The sequence below is a fragment of the Pinus tabuliformis genome, chromosome 7, assembly GCF_031772625.1.
Source record: "Pinus tabuliformis cultivar Carrire ecotype Pingquan chromosome 7, CPIR1, whole genome shotgun sequence".
NCBI lineage: Eukaryota > Viridiplantae > Streptophyta > Pinopsida > Pinales > Pinaceae > Pinus > Pinus tabuliformis.
The window spans coordinates 1352904707-1352916296 of NC_142293.1; positions in this window are offsets into that span (position 1 = coordinate 1352904707).

Here is an 11590-nt window from a genome sequence, read left to right on the forward strand (position 1 = left end):
ATTTATAACTTAGTTATTACAAATGAGCTTGTACTTTTGGAAGTTAAATCCTATCTCCTACAGAAACCCTAAAATAAATTTTGAACTCATATATTTCAAAGAGTTATTGGTAATTATACCCCTTGTTCCTTTTTCTACAATAACAAGGTGGAAAATTAGTCCACCGAAATTAGTGAGTACATAAAATGGGACTAATTGTGGAATGCTAAGACATCACCTTTCTAAATTTTAAATTCTATGCATACTTCTTCCGCTAAAGCAAAATATGTTGGCCCTCATAACGCGCACAAAAATTTGAGCGTCCATGCATTAAAAATCAATAGGGTTTCCTTCGCACAATTATTGTGTTGGGAGGAGCATTCTACCGACCAATATAACCCTAATGTATAAGTATGTCACGTCCTAACAAAAATAATAAATTTAATTTTAGCCAGAACATTAGCTTGAACCTTGAGTTATATATAACTTTAAATAATATTTAGATTATATATAACTTTTTACTAAGAATAATTATTAAAATATAACTATATATTGTTATAGATAATTTTAATGGGTAATAAATTATCTCATGCTTATGATACACCCCAATTTGAATAGATCATAAATTTAAGTTTAACAAAAAAAAAATACCACATTAAAATTCCAAATTAGGTAAAATTTTAAACATTTATACCATTTCTTAAGTCAAAAGGAAAAAGTTAATTCAACACAAAGAATCTAAAATCTTCCTCCAAAATCTTTTAATATTCTTTTAAATAAATATTTGTAAAATAAATATTTAAAAAGAAAAACCATATCCTATGGATATTTTAAAATTTGTAAAGACATAAATATTTCCACACCAAAGTTGTAATATTTGAGAATATTAATTTGATGTTCTTTATTATAAAATTTTTTACCATGCCATGTAAAAAACACCATTAATTCTAATACTAATATTAAAAGATTAATAATAATAATAATATTAAATATAATATTAATATATTATGATATTATTAAATTTAATAATTTTGGATTAATACAATATTAAAATTAATATAATATCCAATTTTTCATATTATAATATATATTAATATATCATGATATATATTAACTCTAGATATATATGGAGAGAAAAACAAAAACATAGAGTGATAGAAGTGGAGAGATAGAGGGAGTGACAAGGGAGAGATGGAGATAAACTGAAGGAGAGTGGGGTAGGAGGAGTGAAGAGAGAGGGAAAGAGGTGAGCAGGAGGGAAGAGAGATATAAGGGGGAAATAGGGAGACAAGGGGAAGAGAGATAAAGAGGGAGAGGGAGAGGGAGTGGGAGCGTGAGATAAATAGATATGGAGAAAGAGTGTGTATGTTTTGGGGGCATAAAAAGGGACTAAGAAGAGGCAGAAGGAGATAGAGATATAAATCGAGGTGGAGAGAGGGAAGAAGAGAGAGATAGAGATAGGGAAGGAGGCAGACATAGATAGATATATATGGAGAGAGAGAGAGAGAGTTTGGGGGGTGAGATAAAGAGACAAAGAAGGAGATATGGAGGGAGATATAGATATAGATGGAGAGCAGAGAGAGGGAATAAAATTTCCTACAGTATATGCATTGGTTTCAATGTAGATGATGATTTCTAATCTTATTTTATTTCTTACATTAGATGAATTGATTTCAGTGTAGATTTTGATTTCTAATTATATTTGATTGCCTGCACTAGATGCATTGATTTCATGTAGATGTTGATTTCTAGTCCTATTTGATTTCTTTCTCTAGATGCATTGATTTCAGTGTATATGGTTATTTCTAATCCTATTTGATTGTTTGCACTAGATGCATTGATTTCAGTGTAGATGTTGATTTCTAATATTATTTGGTTCCTTGCACTAGATGCATTTATTTAAGTGTAGATGTTGTTTTCTAATCTGATTTGACTTCTTGCATTAGATGCATTGATTTCAATGCAGTTGTTTTTTAATCATATTTGGTTGATTGCATTAGATGGATTAGATATTGTTTTTTTTTTCTAGTTAAGACTAACCTAATTACCCATGGGGGATTTGAACCAGTGACCTATCGCAAGGAGTGCCTTAACAACGCACCCATTCACCGTCAATCCAGAGCCCCATGGACGATTAGATATTGTTAATCTTGAAGCTGTAAATTATTAAAAAAAAAAACTCAAGATTAGATGGAGGGGGGAGAGAGGGAAGAATATTGCTTGCACAAGATGCATTGGTTTCAGTGTAGATGATGATTTCTAATCCTATTTGATGGCTTGCACTAGATGCATTAATTTCAGTCTAATTATTGATTTATAATTATATCTGATTGCGTGCACTAAATGCATTGATTTCAATGTAGATGTGGATTTCTAATCCTATTTGATTGCTTGCACTAGATGCATTGATTCGAGTGTAGATGTTGATCTTTAATATCATTTGATTGCTTGCATGAGATTAATTGATTTCAATGTAGATGTTGTTTTCTAATCCTATTTGATTTCTCACATTAGATGCATTAGATGTTGTTAATCTTAAGGATGTAGGTTATTAAAAAGATATTTTTCAAGATATATTTTGTATTACCTAAAGTGACATTATTAAGAATTAATTACTTGTCAAAAGTGGTGATACCTACACTTGACATGAAATAGATATGAAAAATCAATCCTCTTGTAAAGTGAAAATTAATCCTTAACAAGATTGTCTCCCTTCTTCATCACCAACTAATTACTAATACCCAAGTACATATATTCAAAACTACATATATGTGCAAAATTACTAATAGATAATTGCAGACAACAATGTATTCAAAAGGTTCATAAAAGGAAAATATATATTTATAAACATTCAAAATAAATCAAAATATTCTTGAAGGAGTTGTGATAATTGTTTAGAGAAACAAATAATGTAAAGATTTTGTAAATCTGGCCACTCATTAAAAAAAAAGAATACATTATTTCTTGACTTTGTAAAATAGAATATAAATAAAATAATCATCAAATTATTTTAGAAGGGAATAAATTATTTCAAACATTAGCAAAGAAACAAATTATTTCAAGATAAGCTTCATGCAGTAAATTACTGAAAATACTCTTTAATATATATTTAACAATACCTAGAGCAACACTATTAAGAATTAATTAGTTGTCGAAAGTTGTGATACCTAAAATTAAATGAAATAAATGTGCAATATCAATCCTCTTGCAAACTATTGACAATAGTGTCTCCCTTCTTCATCACCAACCAATTACTAATACTCAATTACATACATATATAAAAATATAGCAGAAATGTAACATTCACAAGCATTACGATCTAAAGCCAAACACATTAACACACAAACCACTCAAAGCATCCAAACACGGGCTTATAAACCATTCAGGGGAAGCAACATAGGCTAAATTAAAGAAGATCATGATATGGTCGTACAAGAAAACAAAACATAATGTGAATTTTTAAGTTTATCTCAAACATATACATAATAATGATAATCTGAAAATGTGACATTGTTTCCCTCAACTGGAGCCAACTTAGATCCATCTAACACCAGATTTATCATGTGTCGAGAGGGATCAAATCCCTCGAGGTGAAAATTTTTCATCAAGTTCTACACTCCAATGATTATTAGCAGCTTAGATCCATCATATATCAGATCTATCATGTGGCGAGAAGGATCAAATTCCTCGAGGTGCAAACCTTTCCTCAAGTTCTACACTCCAAAAAGAAGGTTTGCACCTTGATGGATTTGATCCCTCTCGGTGCATGATAGATCCAATATTAGATGGATCTAAGCTCGTAATAATCATCAATCCGTAGGCTATCATTACACATGATAGAATGCATAGTTATTATTCAATCGGTTTCCTAGAATGATGTGCATGAAAATCAACGTGTCTATTGTGGTTGTATGACAACAAATATTTCTAGAATTATAGCTCCATTAATAAACCAGGCAATATATGGCAACCTTTGGATTTTGTACTTCCCTAAATCCAAGGGTTGGCATATACTACCCCAGTGCATTAATGGAGCCATAGCTCCAGAAAAATCAACAAAACCCAAAATAGAAGAAGAAGAAATCGATAAATATATAAGAGAGAGTTATGTACCCATTAAAATCTTCTGGATGTGACCAGCTAGAGAGACAACAGAGTTGGAACAAAGCAACTTTCCATTCATGGATTTCCTGTGGGTTGTATCGCCCACTCATCTCATGTTCTTTGAATGCTTGGGAAAATGGGCTCCCACATTGGTTGGGACGCCGAAGTTGGGCAAGAGTGACATTGTAAAACAGAGGAATGGAAATGGATGATGGATTTACCTGCGTCTCCAACGCCATATGCGAGGCTTCCCTAAGACACCATGGTGATTGTGCTTAGTTAGTGGAGAATATGGGCATTAGGATGTGACTCTCCTCAATTATGTGTTGTAGGGTTGTAGAAATGGCGTCTCCCCTTTTGAGACTATAGGTGTCAAGGAAGGCATGGAAGCATGCATTTGTGAGGGCATGGTAGAGATGGTTGACAAACCCTCTTGTCACATCGGTCCCTCTGAAACCTAGAAAAATGTCATATCTATATGCCATGTATAATATCCAATTTGTCATATTATACTATAGATTAATATATCATGATATATATTAACTCTAGATATATATGGAGAGAAGAACAAAAACATAGATTGATAGAGGTGGAGAGATAGAGGGAGTGATAAGGGAGAGATGGAGATAAACTGAAGGACGGGGGGGAGGACGATTGAAAAGAGAGTAGTGAGAGAGGGAGAGAAGGGTAAGAGAGAGCGAGGGAGACATAAAGATGGAGGGCTCAGAGAGAAGGAGAGAGGAGACAGTGACAAGGTTGGAGGGTAGAGAGAGAGACAGGGGGAGATAGAGGGAGGTAGGAGATCAAGGGATAGAGGGGGAGAACCAGAGAGAGGACTTGAGAGAGAGGATGAGAGAGGGAGGTAGGAGAGAAAGGGATAGAGGGGGACGACCAGAGAGAGGACTTGAGAGAGAGGAGGAGAGAGGGAGGGGTAGAGAGATGGAGTTTGAGGGGGAGAGAGTGAGTGAAGAAGAAGTAGAGAGATGGAGTTTGAGGGGAAGAGAGTGAGTGAAGAAGAAGTAGAGAGATGGAGTTTGAGGGGAAGAGAGGGAGTGAAGAAGAAATAAAGAGAGAGATAAAAGTGGAGAGAGAGAGGGAGTGACAAAGAAGAGATGGAGAGATAGTGTGTAAGTTTTGGGGTGAGATAGAGAGACAAAGAAAGAGAGATGGAAAGAAGGGAAGAGAGAAGGAGAGATGACAAAGGGAAGGAGAGAGTGAAAGAGTTGGAGGGTGAAGAGAAAGAGAGAGGGGAGAGATAGAGGGAGGTGGGAGAGAAAGGGCGAGAGAAAGAAGAGACAGAGGATGTGAGAGAGAGAAGGAGAGATAGATGGAGTTGGAGGGGGAGAGAGGCAGGAAAAAAGAAATACATAAGAGAGAGAAAGGTGGAGAGAGAGAAAGGGAGTGATAAGGGAGATAGAGAGAGTGGGAGAGAGGTGAGAAGGAGGGAAGAAAGATATAAGGGGGAGATAGGGAGACAAGGGGAAGAGAGACAAAGGGGGAGAGGAAGAGGGAGGGAGAGATAAATATATATGGAGAAAGAGTGTGTATGTTTTAGAGGTATAAAAAGAGACAAAGAAGAGGCAAAAGGAGATAGAGATATAAATGGGATCTCGAGAGAGGGAAGAAGAGAGAGATATAGAGAGGGAAGGAGAGATACATAGATAGATATATATGAGAGAGAGAGAGAGAGAGAGAGAGAGAGAGAGAGAGTTTGGGGGGTGAGATAGAGAGACCAAAAAGGATATATGGAGGGAGATATAGATATAGATGGAGAGGGGAGAGAGAGAATAATATTTCCTACACTAAATGCATTAGTTTCACTATAGATGATGATTTTAAATCTATTTGATTGCTTGCATTAGATGAATTGATTCCAATGTAGATTTTGATTTCTAATTATATTTGATTTCTTGCACTAGATGCATTGATTTCATGTAGATGTCGATTTCTAATCTTATTTTATTGCTTTCTCTGTATGCTTTGATTTCAGTGTATATGGTGATTTCTAATCCTATTTTATTTCTTTCTCTAGATGCATTGATTTCAGTGTATATGGGGATTCCTAATCCTAATTGATTGTTTGCACTAGATGCATTGATTTCAGTGTAGATGTTGATTTCTAATACTATTTGATTCCTTGCACTAGATGCATTTATTTAAGTGTAGATGTTGATTTCTACTCTTATTTGATTGCTTGCATTAGGTGCATTGATATCAGTGTAGTTGTTTTTTAATCCTATTTGCTTGCTTTCATTAGATGGATTAGATATTATTAATCTTGAAGCTGTAAATTATTAAAAATATTTTTCAAGATTAGATGGAGCGGGGAGAGAGGGAAGAAAATTTCTTGCACAAGATGCATTGATTTCAATGTAGATGATGATTTCTAATCCTATTTGATTGCTTGCACTAGATGCATTAATTTCAGTCTAACTGTTTATTTATAATTATATTTGATTCTGTGCACTAAATGCATTGATTTCAGTGTAGATGTGGATTTCTAATCCTATTTGATTGCTTGCACTAGATGCATCCATTCGAGTGTAGATGTTGATCTCTAATATAATTTGATTTCTTGCACTAGATTAATTGATTTCAGTGTAGATGTTTTCTAATCCTATTTGATTTCTCACATTAGACGCATTAGATTTTGTTAATCTTAAGGATGTAGGTTATTAAAAAGATATTTTTCAAGATATATTTAGTATTAACTAAAGTGCCATTATTAAGAATTAATTACTTGTCAAAAGTTGTGATACCCACACTTGACATGAAATAGATATGAAAAATCAATCATGTTGTAAAGTGAAAATTAATCCTTAACAAGATCGTCTCCCTTCTTCATCACCAAATAATTACTAATACCCAAGTACATATATTCAAAACTACATATATGCAAAATTACTAATAGATAATTCCATACAACAATGTATTCAAAAGGTTTATAAAAGGAAAATATATATTTATAAACATTCAAAATAAATCAAAATATTCTTGAAGGAGATGTGATAGTTGTTTAGAGAAACAAATAATGTAAAGATTTTATAAATATGACCACTCATTAAAAAAACAAAAATACATTATTTCTTGACTTTGCAAAATAGAATATAAATAAATAAAAAAATCATCAAAATACTCTAAAAGGGAATAAATTATTTCAAACATCAGCAAAGAAACAAATTATTTCTGGAGTAAGCTTCATGTAGTAAATTATTGAAAATACTCTTTAATATATATTTAGCAATACATGGAGGAACATTATTAAGAATTAATTAGTTGTCAAAAGTTGTGATACCTAAAATTAAACAAAATAAATGTGCAATATCAATCCTCTTGCAAACTATTGACAATAATGTCTCCCTTCTTCGTCACCAACTAATTACTAATACTCAATTACATACATATATCAAAATATAGCACAAATGTAACATTTAGAGGCATTACAATCGAAAGCCAAACACATAAACACACAAACCACTCAAAGCTTCCAAACACAGGGTTATAACCCATTCAAGGCAAGCAACATAGGCTAAATTAAAGAAGATCATGATATGGTCATACAAGCAAAGAAAACATAATGCAAATTTCGAAGTTTATCTCAAACATATAAATAATAATGATAATCTAAAAATGTGACATTGTTTCCTCAACTGGAGCCAACTTAGATCCATTTAACACCAGATTTATTATGTGTCGAGAGGGATCAAATCCCTCGAGGTGAAAACTTTTCCTCAAGTTCTACACTCCAATGATTATTAGCAGCTTAGATCCATCTAATATCAGATCTATCATGTGGCGAGAAGGATCAGATTCCTCGAGGTGCAAACCTTTCCTCAAGTTCTACACTCCAAAAAGAAGGTTTGCACCTCGATGGATTTGATCCCTCTCGGTGCATGATAGATCCAATATTAGATGGATTTAATCTCGCAATAATCAACGATCCGTAGGCTATCATCACACATGATAGAATGCATAGTTATCATTCAATCGGTTTCCTATGATGATGTGCACGAAAATCAATGTGTCTGTTGTGGTTGTATGGCAACCAATATTTCTAGAATAATAGCTCCATTAATAAACTAGGCAATATATGGCAACCTTTGGATTTTGTACTTCCCTAAATCCAAGGGTTGGCATATACTGCCCCAGTACATTAATGGAGCCATAGCTCCAGAAATATTGATAACCCTCTGGTATCAGAGTTCTTGTGACCACATTGTTGTTCAAGGAGGTTCTAGTAATTATGTAGCTGAACAAGATGGAATTTTGAAAGATAAATTGTTTGTTATAGAGTGATTTGTCTAAACCATCAAAATATTTCCTAGAAACAGTGAAAAGATGGATGAGATGTGTGAAAACTATAAAACTTGATGAGTGAGTCTATTTTGAAATTCCAACGAAAGTTGCTTGTTCTCCCGAATGACAACACAACTCACTTACACATGTTCATACTTGACAAAAGCCCTATTGCTCACTTACACATGTTCATACTAGACAAAAACCCTATTGTTAGAGCCAAACTGACAAATTTGTTGATTCAGCACATAGGCACATCGAACCTTGTCAAATCTGGACAACGAACTTACACATTGAACAAACGGGCACTAAAATGAAATGGGCATCGAAATAAAATGATTAGCATAGTGACATTGAAATGCATTGATGAACATTTGGTAACACCTTGTTTATTAAATTTTCAAAAGTGAAAATTTTAGGGGCTAAATTAGGTATATGGATTAACTTTTAGTGTTTTTCCATAAAAAATTTTAACCCATCCAATATTTTATAATGACTATAAATAAATAAAAAAATGAAAATTTAATTTTACAAAGATATTATTAAATATTTTACAGATTACACAATAGAAATTAGCAAATTTGGCCAAAATTTTTAAGCTTAAAAATAAATTTCCATCCTTCAAATTTTCAACATTTTTAACATAAAAAAAAATTACAATTTCATTTAAATCTCAAGCCAAAATAAAAGACAATTGAAACTCTAGAAACTAAGTTCCAATCTAAAAAAACCCCAGCAAATTAACAATTAATTATATTAAATTACATTATAATTTTACAATTTAATTAATTTAAAATAACTTCTTACAATCCCTTTAATTTAGAATATTTTTTACCATTTAAAAAAAATACAAATTTGTCTTCGCCACTATATAAATATGATTGGTGGTCATCCGAACCAAACTAGAGAAACCAAATTAAAAATATACAAATTTTACTTCAAGAGACGATACAAATATGATATGTGGTCATTCAATCCAACCAGAGAAACCAAATTTAGAATATACAAATTTTACTTCCCCAACCATGGGAATTTGCTAGAAATATGATATGTGGTCATTCAATCCAACCAGAGAAACCAAATTTAAAAGATACAAATTTTAGTTCACGGACCAAGGCTACGATAGAAATATGATCTGCGGTCATCCGAAACATACCAGAGAAACCAGATTTAGAATTTTACATATGATCATTTGAACCAAACCAGAGAAACTACAGATGATGCTGGGCTCAGACTTTCGATGGACCATGGTTGAAAAGTAGTATTAAATTGAAGGCCAGCTGCGGCAGCCTGTCATGCAATGCTTAGCCACATCTTCGACCACACGCTTCACCAGTGCTGCTTCATAGCTGCAATGCGCAGAGTTTATGAAAATCAACAAAATCCAAAAACAGAAGAAGAAACCGATAAATATATAACATCAGCGCAGAGATTTTAATAATCAATAAAACCCAAAATAGAAGAAGCAGAAACCGATAAATATATAAGAGAGAGTTATGTACCCATTAAAATCTTCTGGAGGTGACCAGCCAGAGAAACAACAGAGTTGGAACAGAGCAGCCTTCCATTGATGGATTTCCTACGGGCTGTATCTCCCACTCATCTCATGCTCTTGGAATGCTTCGGCAAATGGGCTCCCGCATTGGTTCAGCCACTGAACTTCCGCCGGAGTGACGTCATAAAATAGAGGAATGACGATGGATGACCTGTTTACCTGCCTCTACAACACTACTTGGTGTGCAATATGTGAGGCTTCTCTAACACACCAAGGCGATTGTGCATAGGGAGATTGTGCATAGTTGTGTTAAGGAAGGCATGGAAGCCTGCGATTGTGAGGGCATGGTAGAGATGGTCCTGAACTTTGCATTAAAAAAGCTGATGCATGAGCGAGAAGGAAATGAAGGAAACAGAGCCATGAGACGGGAATGAAGGTTGAAAGGAATGAAGGTGGGAAACAACCATGAGAGGCATGCTTATATAGGCCTCCCAATCCTATATAAGTATAGGACGCGACAGTGAGTACAGTATAGGTGATTGTGACAGTGAGTATAGTATAGGTGAGTGAGTACAGACAGTGGCTTAAAGTTGCGTTTGTGACTCTATTCGGTCGCCTTGATGATGACATGCTTGTGATGCCGTCTTGCTACATGAAATGCCATCCTTAGGTGTCTCTTTTCTATATGTGTTACCCATGTGGACGATATTATAACTTATTAATGGTATCATCACTTTTGTAGTGTAATAAGTTTTCCAATACTATAAAATATTACCTATTTTGGTTTTGCAAGCAATATTAGTTGTTGCAATATTTTTTTTTGATATGTTTAGAGTGTCTCCTTCAATTGAAAGCCATTCACAGCTTCAAAGATATTTTCCCCTTCCCATTAAAGTAATGTTTGATAAGTTTCTGAATTTTATTTGATATGGTCCAAGAATATATATATATATCTATATATATATATATATATATATATATATCTATATATATATATATATATATATAGCAAACCTCACACAAAATGGGTATCAATGTAGTTTAAAGTGCCCAAATGTCAATTTCTTTAATAGATCTCACCTATTTTAGTGTTCTAATTAAAATTCTTGCAATTAAAAATACCAAACACGAAAGGGTTTTGAAAATGAAGCCTTTTATTTATAATAATAATTGAAAACAAAGATACATGCCCATACAAGTCACATTGAAGCTCCTACCAATGGCATGTACAACTTCTCATCAATGATCAATCTAAGACGTTGAAGCACACCTGTGAATCATGGATGGGTCCACTAGAAAAACATCACCACAGGGTTTTCATCCCAAGATGAAGCTAGCATTGGCCACAACAAGTTCTCAACAAATAGACAATAAGATAAACTGTTATGAAACCAGCTCAAGAAAAGATAGAAAAGATAGATCAACACCTTAGAATTCAGCCTCTTCGAGGGGGCCACCTCCTTTACATTACATAAATGAATAATTCTTGGATGATTCAAATGACAAAACCTCCTTTCTATATATAGGAGTCTAAGGAGTCACAATATAACCCACCCGACCTAACAATAATAATATAAAGCCACAAAAATAACAATAGAGGGATTCTATGGGGCACAGTAATAACAATATGGGGACAATAGGGGCACAACAATATTAATAAGGGGTATAACTACAATAGTAATGGGGTAATCACTAGTATTATAGGGACCCAACATG